Source organism: Phoenix dactylifera, chromosome 5 (genome assembly GCF_009389715.1).
Source record: "Phoenix dactylifera cultivar Barhee BC4 chromosome 5, palm_55x_up_171113_PBpolish2nd_filt_p, whole genome shotgun sequence".
In the NCBI taxonomy this organism is placed as follows: Eukaryota; Viridiplantae; Streptophyta; class Magnoliopsida; order Arecales; family Arecaceae; genus Phoenix; species Phoenix dactylifera.
In genome coordinates this window covers 17,798,457-17,811,052 of record NC_052396.1, presented here as the reverse complement: position 1 = coordinate 17,811,052, position 12,596 = coordinate 17,798,457, and the positions used below count along the sequence as shown (strand labels likewise).

At 37.8% G+C, this 12,596-nt stretch overlaps 1 long non-coding RNA gene across 1 annotated transcript; it reads right to left on the bottom strand.

Moving 5' to 3' along the window:
- Positions 1-5,222: 5,222 nt before the first annotated feature.
- LOC113463097 lies at positions 5,223-10,017 on the bottom strand. Its single transcript, XR_003386786.2, has 2 exons — positions 8,391-10,017; positions 5,223-6,693 (listed from the first exon to the last, which is right to left on the bottom strand). It is a non-coding gene; the product is annotated as an uncharacterized LOC113463097 (long non-coding RNA).
- Between the last annotated feature and the right edge of the window lie 2,579 nt (positions 10,018-12,596).

Genomic DNA, 12,596 nt, shown 5'->3' with positions numbered 1-12,596 from the left:
ATATTTTTAAGCATTTAAAATAACTAAAATTTAGAGAATAAGAAAAATTATTTTTTTAAAAATTAAAACTCCAACAGTGCTCTCACAAGAATGCTGCCATTGTAGTTCTCTTTTAAGCAAATAGTCACAAACAGATGTACAAAATAGCAGATTGGATTTGCACCATTTCAAAGGCTGTTGGAAACCTGTTTTCTTGTACACAAGGTCTAAAGGTTAGATTTCCAATCTGTCACTTGATACCTTCACCAAGCACAAGCTAAGCATCTTTTATCTTTTATCTCTTCACCGTCCCCAATCAAAGTGATGCAAGCACTCGAATAATTAACTCTTTACTGAAGCTATGAACTCTTCCAATAACGTAAACTAAAGTTCACTTTGCATGGCATTTCATACTTTAGTAGGCTCTTAATTTGATTCAACATTCTAATCCTTTAATTCATCTGCTTTTTCTAATATCGATATATATATATATATATACATATGCCAGCTTGGATGAGAACATATAGAATTAAAAAGATGAAAAAATTTCTCAAAAAAAAAGCTGACAATAATTTCAGACTACCAAACCTCTTAAACAGTTTGACATTGGCCCAATTCGCTTGTTTTCTCTATTTTAGGCCTGTTGGCAAGTTCGCATTCTAGACTGAAACATACATGCAAACATACATATATATCATGCTCGGTCGTTGGATATTTCCGACTTGCTTTTTTTGCAGTCGCATCATCATAACTCGAGTCATTAATGGTTGGCGGAATGCATAAAGAGAGAGCCGCACCAAGAACATTCACGTGTGTGGTGCGAGACCAAAAGCTAGCTGAAGGCGGAGACAGCAGGTGGCATTACCTTCAAGGAAAGGTCCAAACGGCAGCATTATGCGGGGGCATTTCAGTTCGCTGCACTCAAAAATATTTTATTTTGATCTTATCTCTCTTTTTGCTATAACGCTTGCCATTTTTATGATGACCAGTTTTATTCTTTTTGGATCATCTTCCAGTCTCCTTCCCCTTCCTGCCCTTATTCCAGCTGTATTTACACTTGGAGCTCGAAGCTTCCTGCGCACCATTTTCAGCCACACATATAAGACTAGAAGTCCTTGTTGCTCTAGGTCGCTCATCTTCTAGCTTAATATGGCGGGCAGTATCAGCAAAGATTTTTAAGTTATCATTATGGGTTAGATTTATCTTCATATGTTCCCAATTATCAGAAAGAGACTGAATTAAAATTTGTACTTGCTGCTCATCCGTGAGTATATGACCAGCTGATTTTAACTCCCTAATCATATTAGTCATCTCTCTCAGATGTTGTTTAATTGTAGATTGTGACGCTTTTTGTATGTGTCAAACTTTATAGTCAACTGTTGGGGTTTGATCACGGTGGTTCCTCCAAACTTATCTTTCAAATGTATCCACATTTCGTGAGCAGTTGGGAATTGCTCGCATTCACAAATGAGATCATCAATCATGGAGCTTATTAAAATTCTACGAGCTAAAGTATCATTTTGTTCCCATACTTGATAAGCCTCCAGATCTCTTATATGCTGAGCACTATTCCTTTTACTAGGGTCATCCATTTTTTGATAATGGATTCAAGTACTTGCTGTTCCTCGAAAATATATTGGATCTATATATTGTAATTATCACCATCCCGTTTTTCACCTTTACTTAGATAAGCTATTATATTCTTTCTTTTTTTTTGGGTTAACAAGTTATTATATTCTTTGATGCCATGGTCTACCAAGTAATAAAAGATATTAGGCAATACTCAAAACACACACACATCTAACTTTGTGCACATATAAATTAAATTAATGATAATTTTACATGAGTACCAATTTGAAAGTTCACTATGTTCCCAATCATCATTTGTAAAACAAATGTTCCATCATCATGTATTTAATTGCATTGCACAAAGAAAAATTCTAAAATGAGAGTTTCCATCACAATGTGATTTCAGCTCCCACTTAAAATGATATTTCCATATAATCAACATTAATTAAATGCCCAAAATATTTAATTATAAAAATATCAAATAGGACAAATCACATATAGCATACGCATTAAACTACATGTGTTCACAAGTAGTACAAATTTCATCCTACTTCATACATAAGTTCTATAAAATTCACAAACAATATATGTACATTAATCTCCGCCTTAAAACTTCGAGACACTGGTATTTTTTTATTGATTAAATTGCTTGCAAGTTTAAGCCCCATTTTTTCTATCCAAGGGTATAGGCCAATGCAACCTTTTGTGCTTCGAGGATTTGAACAAATGGAGAATGTTCAGCATGCTTTGTAGCATTTTGTACAGTTAACTCCAAATCAATTTCCCACCCATGGCACAAAATTTGTTTCACAGCTTTATACTCCTTTTCTAGGAACTCTAATTGTATCCAAATATCGTTAACTATTATAGCCCAATGGGCCAGTAAGGACCAATGTAACCCTTCAACCTTTTCTTTTTCTAATGAAATAAAAACATCTATCTCAATGTTCATTATTAATTTATCCATTAATTTTAAGTGTTGGCTAATGGTGTGATTTGGGTCCATTTCATAAGACATCAAGGTGTAGTATAATTCCTCAAACTCATAGGGCAACATCCTTTTATTATACTCGGCGGCAACCCTTAAAGCATTCTCAGATTTTGCTTTCTTATCTATAGCCATTTTCAATTCGGCTTCCTAGGCTTCAGTTCTCTTGCCTTTTTTTTCTTTTTTATTATGCGGTGAAAATGCCATCTACCCCATATAAGAAAATACTAAGGGTTATGCAGAGGCTATTGAGAAAAATTTAACTACTAAGAAAATATAATTTAAGTACTTGATATGAAAGAACATTAAATTTAAAATTTTCAGAACTAGAATCATAATTTTTTGATTAATATATAATTTATTATGATTTTTCCAAGAAAAAGATTGATAAATAATGCTCTTTCATATGTTTTAGGAGGGTATAAAGTCCTAAACGTAAGTATTTCCTCCCACTGGACTTCAAACCCCCAGAATATGAAGCCTAAAAGCCACAAGAAATTTTCAAAATTTTTAATTTTCAAAAAATAATTTTTCTGTCATTTTCTTCTCATTCCGAAACAAAAATAATAATAATAATAATTTATTTTATGTTCAGAAAAATAAAATAAATGACACAGAAAAATTCAATAAATTGAGATGAGTCCATTAGTGTGGTAAAAATTTGATTCTGATGTCTTTATGATGGAAAGTGAATGGTGGAACAGCTAAAGTTACTGTTTATCTTCTTCCTTTTTAAGCCAATAAAATTTCAGAAACTTTAAAAATTTTCAGATTTCCTAACTTCCTTAATTCTTGTCCAAAAATTACAAAGTTTATATGCACAGAAAGCTTGTGAAAGGATCTATCCAATGGCACCAAAAGCATATAAAAATATGCATCATACAGAAAGTTATAAATCTTCAAAGTTTCAAATTCCGTAACTAGGATTTGAGTTTTCTCTCACCACAGTGATAGTCGGGTTCTGAAACTTTTATGGTAGCTTCTCCTTCATGTTGCCTACATCCATGTTTTCAGATCAAAATATCATGCATATACAAAGTTACTATTTTTGGTCTAAAACTCTAGTTTATGTGAATTAAGTTTATGTGAATTATTCTCGAAACAGTGACTAAATCATTATTTTAATTCACAAATATACTAGAACAAAACCCTTAATGGCTTTAATACCAATATAGGAATTTTATCATAATCAAAACGGATCAAAATAAAATTTAATTGTTATAGATCGGATTGTATCACCAGTTTTCGGTCGAATTACAAGTTGTAAGCGTAATTATAGAATTGAAAAACGCTTGTTGATCACAACTCAAAACCTTTTTTGCCAAAAATAATATGGAAAAAGACCCCCCCTGCTTTTTATGGTTTTTTTGTATGTTATTCTCCCTTCCCTCTTATATTTTTTTGTTTTATAACTATCCATATATATAGAGGCAGAAATTAACTACCTTTGATAGTTATAAAATATCCAATGGGTGTCATTGAAGGGTTGTTTCCCTTCAAATAAAATGGATCGGGTTAACCCCTCATGGGTGGATTAACTCAGCTCCAAAAACCAATAGGAGTGTAGAAAGCTAGCTTGAGATCCATATGAAATGTTCGGGAATACTCCTTTCCTGTAAGCAGTTGTTCGGTAGCTAGATGTTATCTTGGTCCTCTCAATCAAAGAATTTATCTGATCATAACAGTCTTTAAGACCATCTTAACATCCAACTACATAATTTGGCTATGCAGGGTAAAATTTCGATCCTCTTAGTAGGAAGAAAAAAATTCAGGGGCTCTTAAGATGCATGGAAAGGAATCTGATTAGAACTATAATTGTCTGCTGATTTCAATTACCACTGTATTGCTTTCTGTGATAACAACATTTGTCTTAGGATCACCAAACATGCGTCTTTGATCATACTAGCAGGAGAAATGCAGCATACCAAGGAGAAATGCAGCAGCTGCTTTAATACATAGTTCAGGTCAAAAATTAAAAGTTCTCAAATAAACTAAAGTTCCTGTTTTAACAAAACAAACCAGAAGACTGGAACCTAGATATATGAGAAAAGACAGGAGCAACCACCTGAAATCATCTCCTAGAAATTGATAATAGGTAATTGGGGTATTTCCCCATTATTTTCATCTTTTCTCCTGTAGCTACCATTATCTCAAAACGATTTTTTTTCTCATCCACTCTAAGTAGCATCATCTTTGGTAAGACAAGTTCAATTAAAGTATGGATGCTCCCAGAATCAACTAAAATTGTGATTGGCTCACTTGATTGACCCCTTCAGCAGCTTTGTTCTAGAGGATAGCCCACCAACAATGGCATGCATAGAACATTTAGTGATGAATGTTCTTGAGAATTTTTATTCTCTTGATGTCCTTCCAGTTCCTGATACCTGATATATCCAATCATCCCTCATTAAAAATAATTGTTCTGTTCTGTAACGGTCACCCAGAACAAATTTCTCATCATAATTGTAACAAAGCCCTTTGATTCGTAAAAAGTGGAGACAATATGTGAATAGAGATTGCCATTTCTGACTGATATACTAGATGTGCTCATCTTGGATAAGCATTAAGTAGCACGCATAATGTTAAAAAGCTTGCAGATTTGTTCATCCTAAGTACTGTAATATGATGAATGTTGACTCGATAAGTAAATGCATAGATAATATATGCACAGTTTTTTCTTGCCTTATTATAAGCAAATGTATGGTAAATGTAGCTCGAGCAGCAGAGAGAGCAAGTGAAGACGAGAGAAGACAAGAAGATGATGCAGAACTTGCTAACAGTGAGGCTGTGGATGTACTTAGTTCAGACTTCAGAGTCTAAATGAAAGGAAGCATCTTATTTATTTGATAAAATACATGCCAAAACTAGTTAAGCACAACCAACAGCGAGTTCAACTCTATTTTGTAGATTAATGAAACTATTGACAAGATCAATGAGATGTTAGTTTAGTACTGCTTACTTGTTTGCTTCACACTAATCAAACTGTGTATCTTTCAGGGTAGGGAGCATAATCTAGTGTTTGAGCAAAGCTTAAAGCAAATCTACGCTGTTTCAGTCAAATGAATAAACCTATTATTGAAGCATCTTGCCTTTGTTGCAGGAGGAGGAAAACCTGAAGCACCTAAGGTGACAAGTATGTGGGAAATTTAACATCAAAACATGACCCGTGCATTTCTAACATGTGTTCTACTTTTTTTTTCTCTTCTAAAAGTGACATGTAAAAGAAAAATTCTTAACTGCATTTGAAGGCAGATGAAATTGTTAGAGAGATTCTGTATTCGAGTAGATCAGAAGCTTATTTCCACATATTATTTTCAACTGACCATCAGTGCAGACACGAAAGCCATAGCCAAGTCCTCAGGATTTACAATTAAGCTTAACGTCCCTTCAGTTGTAAGACATCCGTACGTCAACCATGTGCAATCCACCAAACATATCCATCCCTGTTCCAAGAAAACGCCCGTAAAGAGGTACTGTCATCATCAGATTTGTAAACCAAAGTTCACCAATTGATCATACTTTAAGATAACTTTGGAGCAAAACCCAAGTAGTGCAACTTCAAGATAATAATAGTACTAAACAAATCCATTTAAAGATGTTAAGCTTGATGAAGACTTGGGTGGCCACTTGAGCTGGCAGTTTTATTACTATATTCTATGTAAAGTCTGTAAGTACATATTAATATAATAGACCAACCATACACTTTGACAGACCTTGAATTTTTGATGATACCTCAAAAATCTATTTACAATATTTGATAACTTGACCGAGCATGACCGGGTTGCAAACCTGAATAATCTATTTACAGTGTTTTGTAATTTGACTGAACTCGATCTAGTGGATTCCCTGGTGGTGATTTCAAAGTCTTTGAATACAGTCATTACTAACAACCCGGATAAAATTTGAATTTAGAAATGCGGATATCATGATAAGGTGGCCCTTTAAACTCTGAGACAGGGTTGAACCTTTCGCGCGGAAGAAGGTTTCACCTTCCTTCAAGCGAATCCACCATTTGATCACACATTGGTTGCTTTGAGATCTGCGCACATGGATTGAGATCTGTCTGGAGCATGATCGGACGGCATCGAGAAAGAAGATCAATCATATTTTCACACGAAAGATAAAACCCAAGCCCTTGAACTCTCAGCGTGTTTTACCTTGCATGCAGCATAACATGTGACCGCACAATAAGCTTATGATCTATTGGAATCAGAAAGTTGCATTTGGAAATGAGTAACTTTGTGTTAAAAGCATGAAAGAAGCTGGAAACTGTTACCATTTCAAGTAAAACGATGTGCATTTCAACATATCCAAAATCACTAGACATGATAGTGCAAAATTCCATAACTACTGAATTTAATATAAAGAAACAATATCTAACAAAAAAGGAAAAGAAAAGAGAAAATGCCTTACCCATTATCATGTACTGCTAGTGACAGAATAGGCATCTGTATAACCCAAAAACTAATACATGGGGGCAAACTACAGTATGAAACAGTAAAATATCATGAACAGACTACAAGCTGACTAAAAGAACAATTCACATGCAATAGAGATTTGTTGCAAAATATCGAAGGAAGGAGGAATTTTCAGAGTTGTAGATCGTGGACAGAATCGTTAAGCGCATGTTTGGTTGGGGAGAGTTGGACTATAGAATGGGAATGGGAATGAGCAACTCTCATTCCAGCCATTTAGTTGGAGGGAGTCCTATTCCCATTCCAATTTCCTCCTGCCCTAATTCTCCAAAATCCAACCTCGACTCTCCCCAAATATTCAAATCCATTCTGATTTTGATTCCAATTACGAACCAAATACGTTGGACAATATGGCCATTTCGATTTCCATTCCAATCCATTCCGATTTCGATTGCAAACCAAACGCACCAACCCTCCAGGAGGAGAGAGCCTGGTGGTTTATAGAATGATAAACATGCAATATTATTTGTTGCTTAGCTATGAGATTTAGAAAAGGAAGATGAATGCTTTTACCAATATTTTGGTTTACTATACATGGGAACGTGGAAGAGAGAGGTTTTTGAACTCTGGGTGAAGGCATGAGAGCCAGCATTCATGTGATTATAAATTTTAGGAATGGGGAGGGACCAAAGAAAAAAGGCACAGGCAAAGTGGAGTGCTTACATTTCTTTGATCCTACTACCTTTTCGACATGAGACCCATGATGAGGCTTAGATAACCATGGCAATTGACCAGTTGATGCATAAGAGGTAAAGGGAAAAAGCAAGTAGCTCGAGTCTAGACTCTAGAGTACTGCAAGAAAAGGAAGATGTTATTCTTCCATGGAATATAACAAATAGGGAAGTTCTAAGCATTCATGCTAATAGAATTCGAAGAGAAAAGGAAGACAACCTAGCTCCATCTGCTCTGCTAGATACAATCATGCATGTCTTGAAACATTTTCTTCAGAGCTTGCAGTATAATTTGAAGGAGTCTACTTGTCAGTGCTGAAGTAAAAGAAAACTGACAAAACTATCACAAACACTGGAATTATGATATCATCTCATCATGCCATTTGCAACTTGCCTTCAAAGAACAATTAAAGAAATGCTGCTTCCTTCATGCAACTTGATTAAAAAGCAATATCAGGCTAAAGCATATATTTGGAGGTTTGGCAGATGAAAAGAATTGTAGGATATTACTTAAGATTTCGTATTGTTTGTGGCCTAAAATCCAGGGGGAAAGATTGTATCAGTTCAACACTCATCATAATATCTCAGCCCCGTTAAAAATTCTGATAAAGGCGGAACAAGTAGATTTAATGGTGCAACAACAGCATTCACATCCAAATTTGCTTTGATATAACAAAAAAAAAAAAAGCAATAGAGAAAGCTATTTACCATACATGCTAGTAGTTCAGCTCTCCAGTCTAATGATTCTTACTCTCCAATTATTCAAGGCATGTAGCATAACTTTTCTTTGCTTCTGCAATCATTTCCAGAGCCTTCAAGGGAGGAGATCTTTTTAGATTCTATTTTCTTCAGTTACACATTTGTTATGGGAGGCAAATAAGACCAAATATGTATTAAGAAGACCAGGCAAAAATGGAACCAACTGAAGACAGCTTGCCTTCTTGAATGTTAGCAAACTAAGTAAGCCCCATCTCTTCTATCAGGACTCTTACACTAGAAACTAATTAACCATAAAAGGACACTAAAAAATAATTAATGGAAGGAACATGCCATTTGAGCTGAAGCAGATTAACATAGATAACTAGAGCAGAGATATGTCTTGATAATAATATAAATGCCTGTGTTTGTTCGTTAGTTAAAGCCTAGCTCTTGGCCATCTAATTGATGGAATGACATTGTCAGGGGATCAAGTTGCCTTAGCTATTCAAGTATTGGATGAGCTAACATGATATGTCCAAAAACCAAAACCAGTTCTCAACTGATCAATTCAATCGAAACCAAAAGCCAAGCAATAAATGTTACCATCTTTCACAGATCAACAAGGCACATAACAAACCAAGAAGGAACCAAGAGTGAAGCAGAGGAATACCATCCCAAGAGAAAACAAACATCTGATCTTCGAACTGATGAATATATGAAGTATTTCAAACGGTTGTACAATCAATTAGTTTAAAAACATGAAATCCATATTCACTTGGCTCCCAAAGTTCAAATTTTTGGGATTCAAAAGCAAAAACCAGTTCATGAAGACCATAGATTTAATAAAAAAACACAGATCAACAGACAAGGACACAAACTTTGGCGGACCACTAAAGAAAAATTATGAATCGGAAGCCAAGGAATGAGAGGAACCAATCCAATAAGCTCCAAGCTGAGGAAATCCAGCACCTAAAGAGTAAGTGTTTGCAATATAAGAAACGAAATACAAAGCAATAAAGAACAGTTCATCGAATCCATCAATTCAATAAAATCACAAATTTAAGCATAAAGTTATCAACTTTAACAGATCATTAAAGAAATGAGACGGGGCAAAAGCAGATCGAAACGGGGTAGGCGGATCCCACGAGGAGACAACAAACAAAAACAAAGATCTGATCTTGAACCAGAGAAATCACATGATCCGGAGCGGCGGTGCACCGAAGGCGCCGAGCGTCGCATTCCGGCTCGGATTCAGTTGATGCAAGGCGGGATCCAGCTCACCGTCGGGCAAAAATCGAGCCCGTTCCCGACCTGCACCAAGCGAATCAGAGGCGGCGGCGACCATATAACAAACAAGGCCCAATGAATCATTCCATCAATGGACAGATAAGAATAAGAAGAAGAGAGAGAGGGAGGAAGCTCGCTGCAGGGGAAAAGCTAGAAGAAGAAGAAAAAGCCCCTATCCATCTCCCTACCGACCTCTCTCCCCCTCGGGTTCTCGCAATCGCCGCAGGGGACAGGGCGCCTACGGAAAGGGGTATACATAGGAGGATTGGACGCGCCGGATCGAGACACGTGGCGTGCCAACTTCGCGAAGCCTAGAAAACAAGGGCAGGAGGCGAACAGCGCTGGGGTCTTTGGGCAGCCCCCAACTCTTGACCACTTCAAAATTAAGTTTGACGGTTGTGCCTCGACAGATGGAGACAAAGTTTGTAATTTGGAATTATGACTCCAGATTGCTTGTGGCATGCGAACGGCACGCTTATGATATGGCTGCTATTGCAGCTGAGCTCAGAGCAGCATGAAAGGAAGTCATCTATGCGAGGAGGATCCTATGGGCTGATTGCATTATTCTGGAGGGAGACTCTACTACGGTCACTGGAGTGGATTCATGATATCGAGTGACGGGACGATGGCCGCCCTCTATTCAGGAACATCCAGAGACTGGTGTCAGACTTCTGCTCGATTCAGGTTGCCATGTGTTCCGAGAGGTGAACATGGTTGCAGACTGAGTCGCCTTTTTTGTTGCTCATCACTCGTGAAAGGTTTTATTTTGACAATGTCTGATTCTACCCCCCCCCCCCCCCTTCGCGCCACTTTTAAGTCATCTATGTCTCTTGACATTGATGGTAGTACTCATGCCAGACTGACATAAGCTACCGATGTACCAAAAAAAAGAAAACAAGGGCACAATGGCTGACCAAGCAGATAAGGCGGCGGGTGGCTCCTTCGCCTGAGGAAACCCTAGGGTGGACGGATGTCCCACCGAATTTTGGAGGAGATAGAGAATCTACGAAGGCATTTCATGACGGTCACTAGCTGGAATATATTATTTGTGTTTTTTAATCTTGTATAAATACCAAAGATCTACTTAACAAATAACTGATGTTGGACTAAACACACGTCTGTACGGATTCTTTCATAACCCTTTAAATATTAAGTTCCTCTCCTCTAAAGTCTCCTCCTCTCTCTCTTTTCCCCTATTGCTTTGTTGCTTTGTCTCGAGATCCACTTTGCCGTCGAAAGCCACCGCTTGACCGCCGGATCGAACTGACCATGGGCCGATTGTGGTGCCTATGATTAGATTTGAACCCTTATCCTGACGAAAATGTTAGGGCTTGAACGGAGAGAGTATGTGAGGACCCGTGCGGGCATGTGTTTAGTCCCACATCGGTTATTCGCTGAGCAGATCTTGGGTACTTATACAGGACTAAGGAACTCAAATAATACCATCCGCTTAGCCATTTTGGGTGAGATCTTGGGTTGTTACAAAATGGTATCAGAGCGGACCTAGCCCATAATTTATGTGGACTAGGAGATACTACAGCAGGGATCCATTGGGGCTAACCATAGGCTGATCATGGTTCTTGTGATTAGATTTGAATGGATATGAATCTTTAGCTTAACGAGGACGTCAAGGCTTAAACAGAAAGAGGATGTGAGGATTCGTGCAGGCGAGTGTTTAGTCCTACATCGGTTATTTTCTGGGTAGATCTTGGATACTTATACAAGATCAAGGAACTCAAATAATACATTCTGGCTAGTCTTTTTGGGTGAGATCTTGGGTTATTACAAATGGTATTAGAGCTTAGGTTTAAGATTACTAGGAATCATGATTGAAATAGTCATATTGAAGTTTAGCTTTTAGAATTCTTAGGGTTTGTCGGAAAGTTTGAGAGATGGATAGAAATTAGGCAATGAGACAAATGTCTTTGTTTGTTTTTGTTATTGATAAATTTGTATTAAGGTATCAAAATTTTGTTTGAGATGCTTATTGAAATGAGAATGCTAGCTAACATAGCCAAAGTATGAATAAGCTATTTCGGCCCAATCAACTTCAGCCCACGATCCAACCTGAGAAGGAAGAATGGAAACAGAGGATCATGATCGTTATCCTCTGCTCCTTCTTCCTCGCTCGTGAGGAGATAAGAATGCCTTCTTCCTCACTCGTGAGGAGATAAGGCCGCGGAGTCGCGGCTGGTGATGACTCCATGGCCCGTTCGAACAGCCACTGGCCGTTCAGTCATGTTTATCCATTGTGACAATCGTGAGTGGTTCAACAACAACCTCAAGCTTATCTATCATCCAAAGCCCTTTAAATACCAAGTTCTCCTCTGGATCTACCACCAAGCACCTCTCCTCCTCCTCCTCTAGTGGCCGGCGTGCCACCTGGCCGAACACCACCGCTTGAAGTCTCCTCCTTTCTCTCTCTTTTTCCCCATTGCTTTGTTGCTCTATTCCGAGATCCACTTTCCATCAGAAGCTGCCGCTTGACCGCTGGATTAAGCTGACCATGGGCCGATTATGGTGCTTATGATTAGATTTGAATCCTTACCCTGATGAGGACATCAAGGCTTGAACGAAGAGAGTATATATGTGAGGACCCATGCGGGCACGTGTTTAGTCCCATATCGGTTATTCACCGAGCAAATCTTGGATACTTATACAGAACTAAGGAATCCAAATAATACTTCTAGCTAGCCATTGTGGATGAGGTTCTGGATTGTTACAAATGATATCAAAATGGACCCAGCCCATAACTTATGTGGACTAAGGAACACTGCAACACGGATCTGTTGGGGCTAACCACGGGCCGATCGTGGTGCTTGTGATTAGATTTGAATAGATATGAACCCTTAGATGACGGTAGAGGTGGGGGATTTGCAGGAGTGGTCGAGGCCCCCAATTCCAATGGTGGTGGAGGCGGTCGAAGGC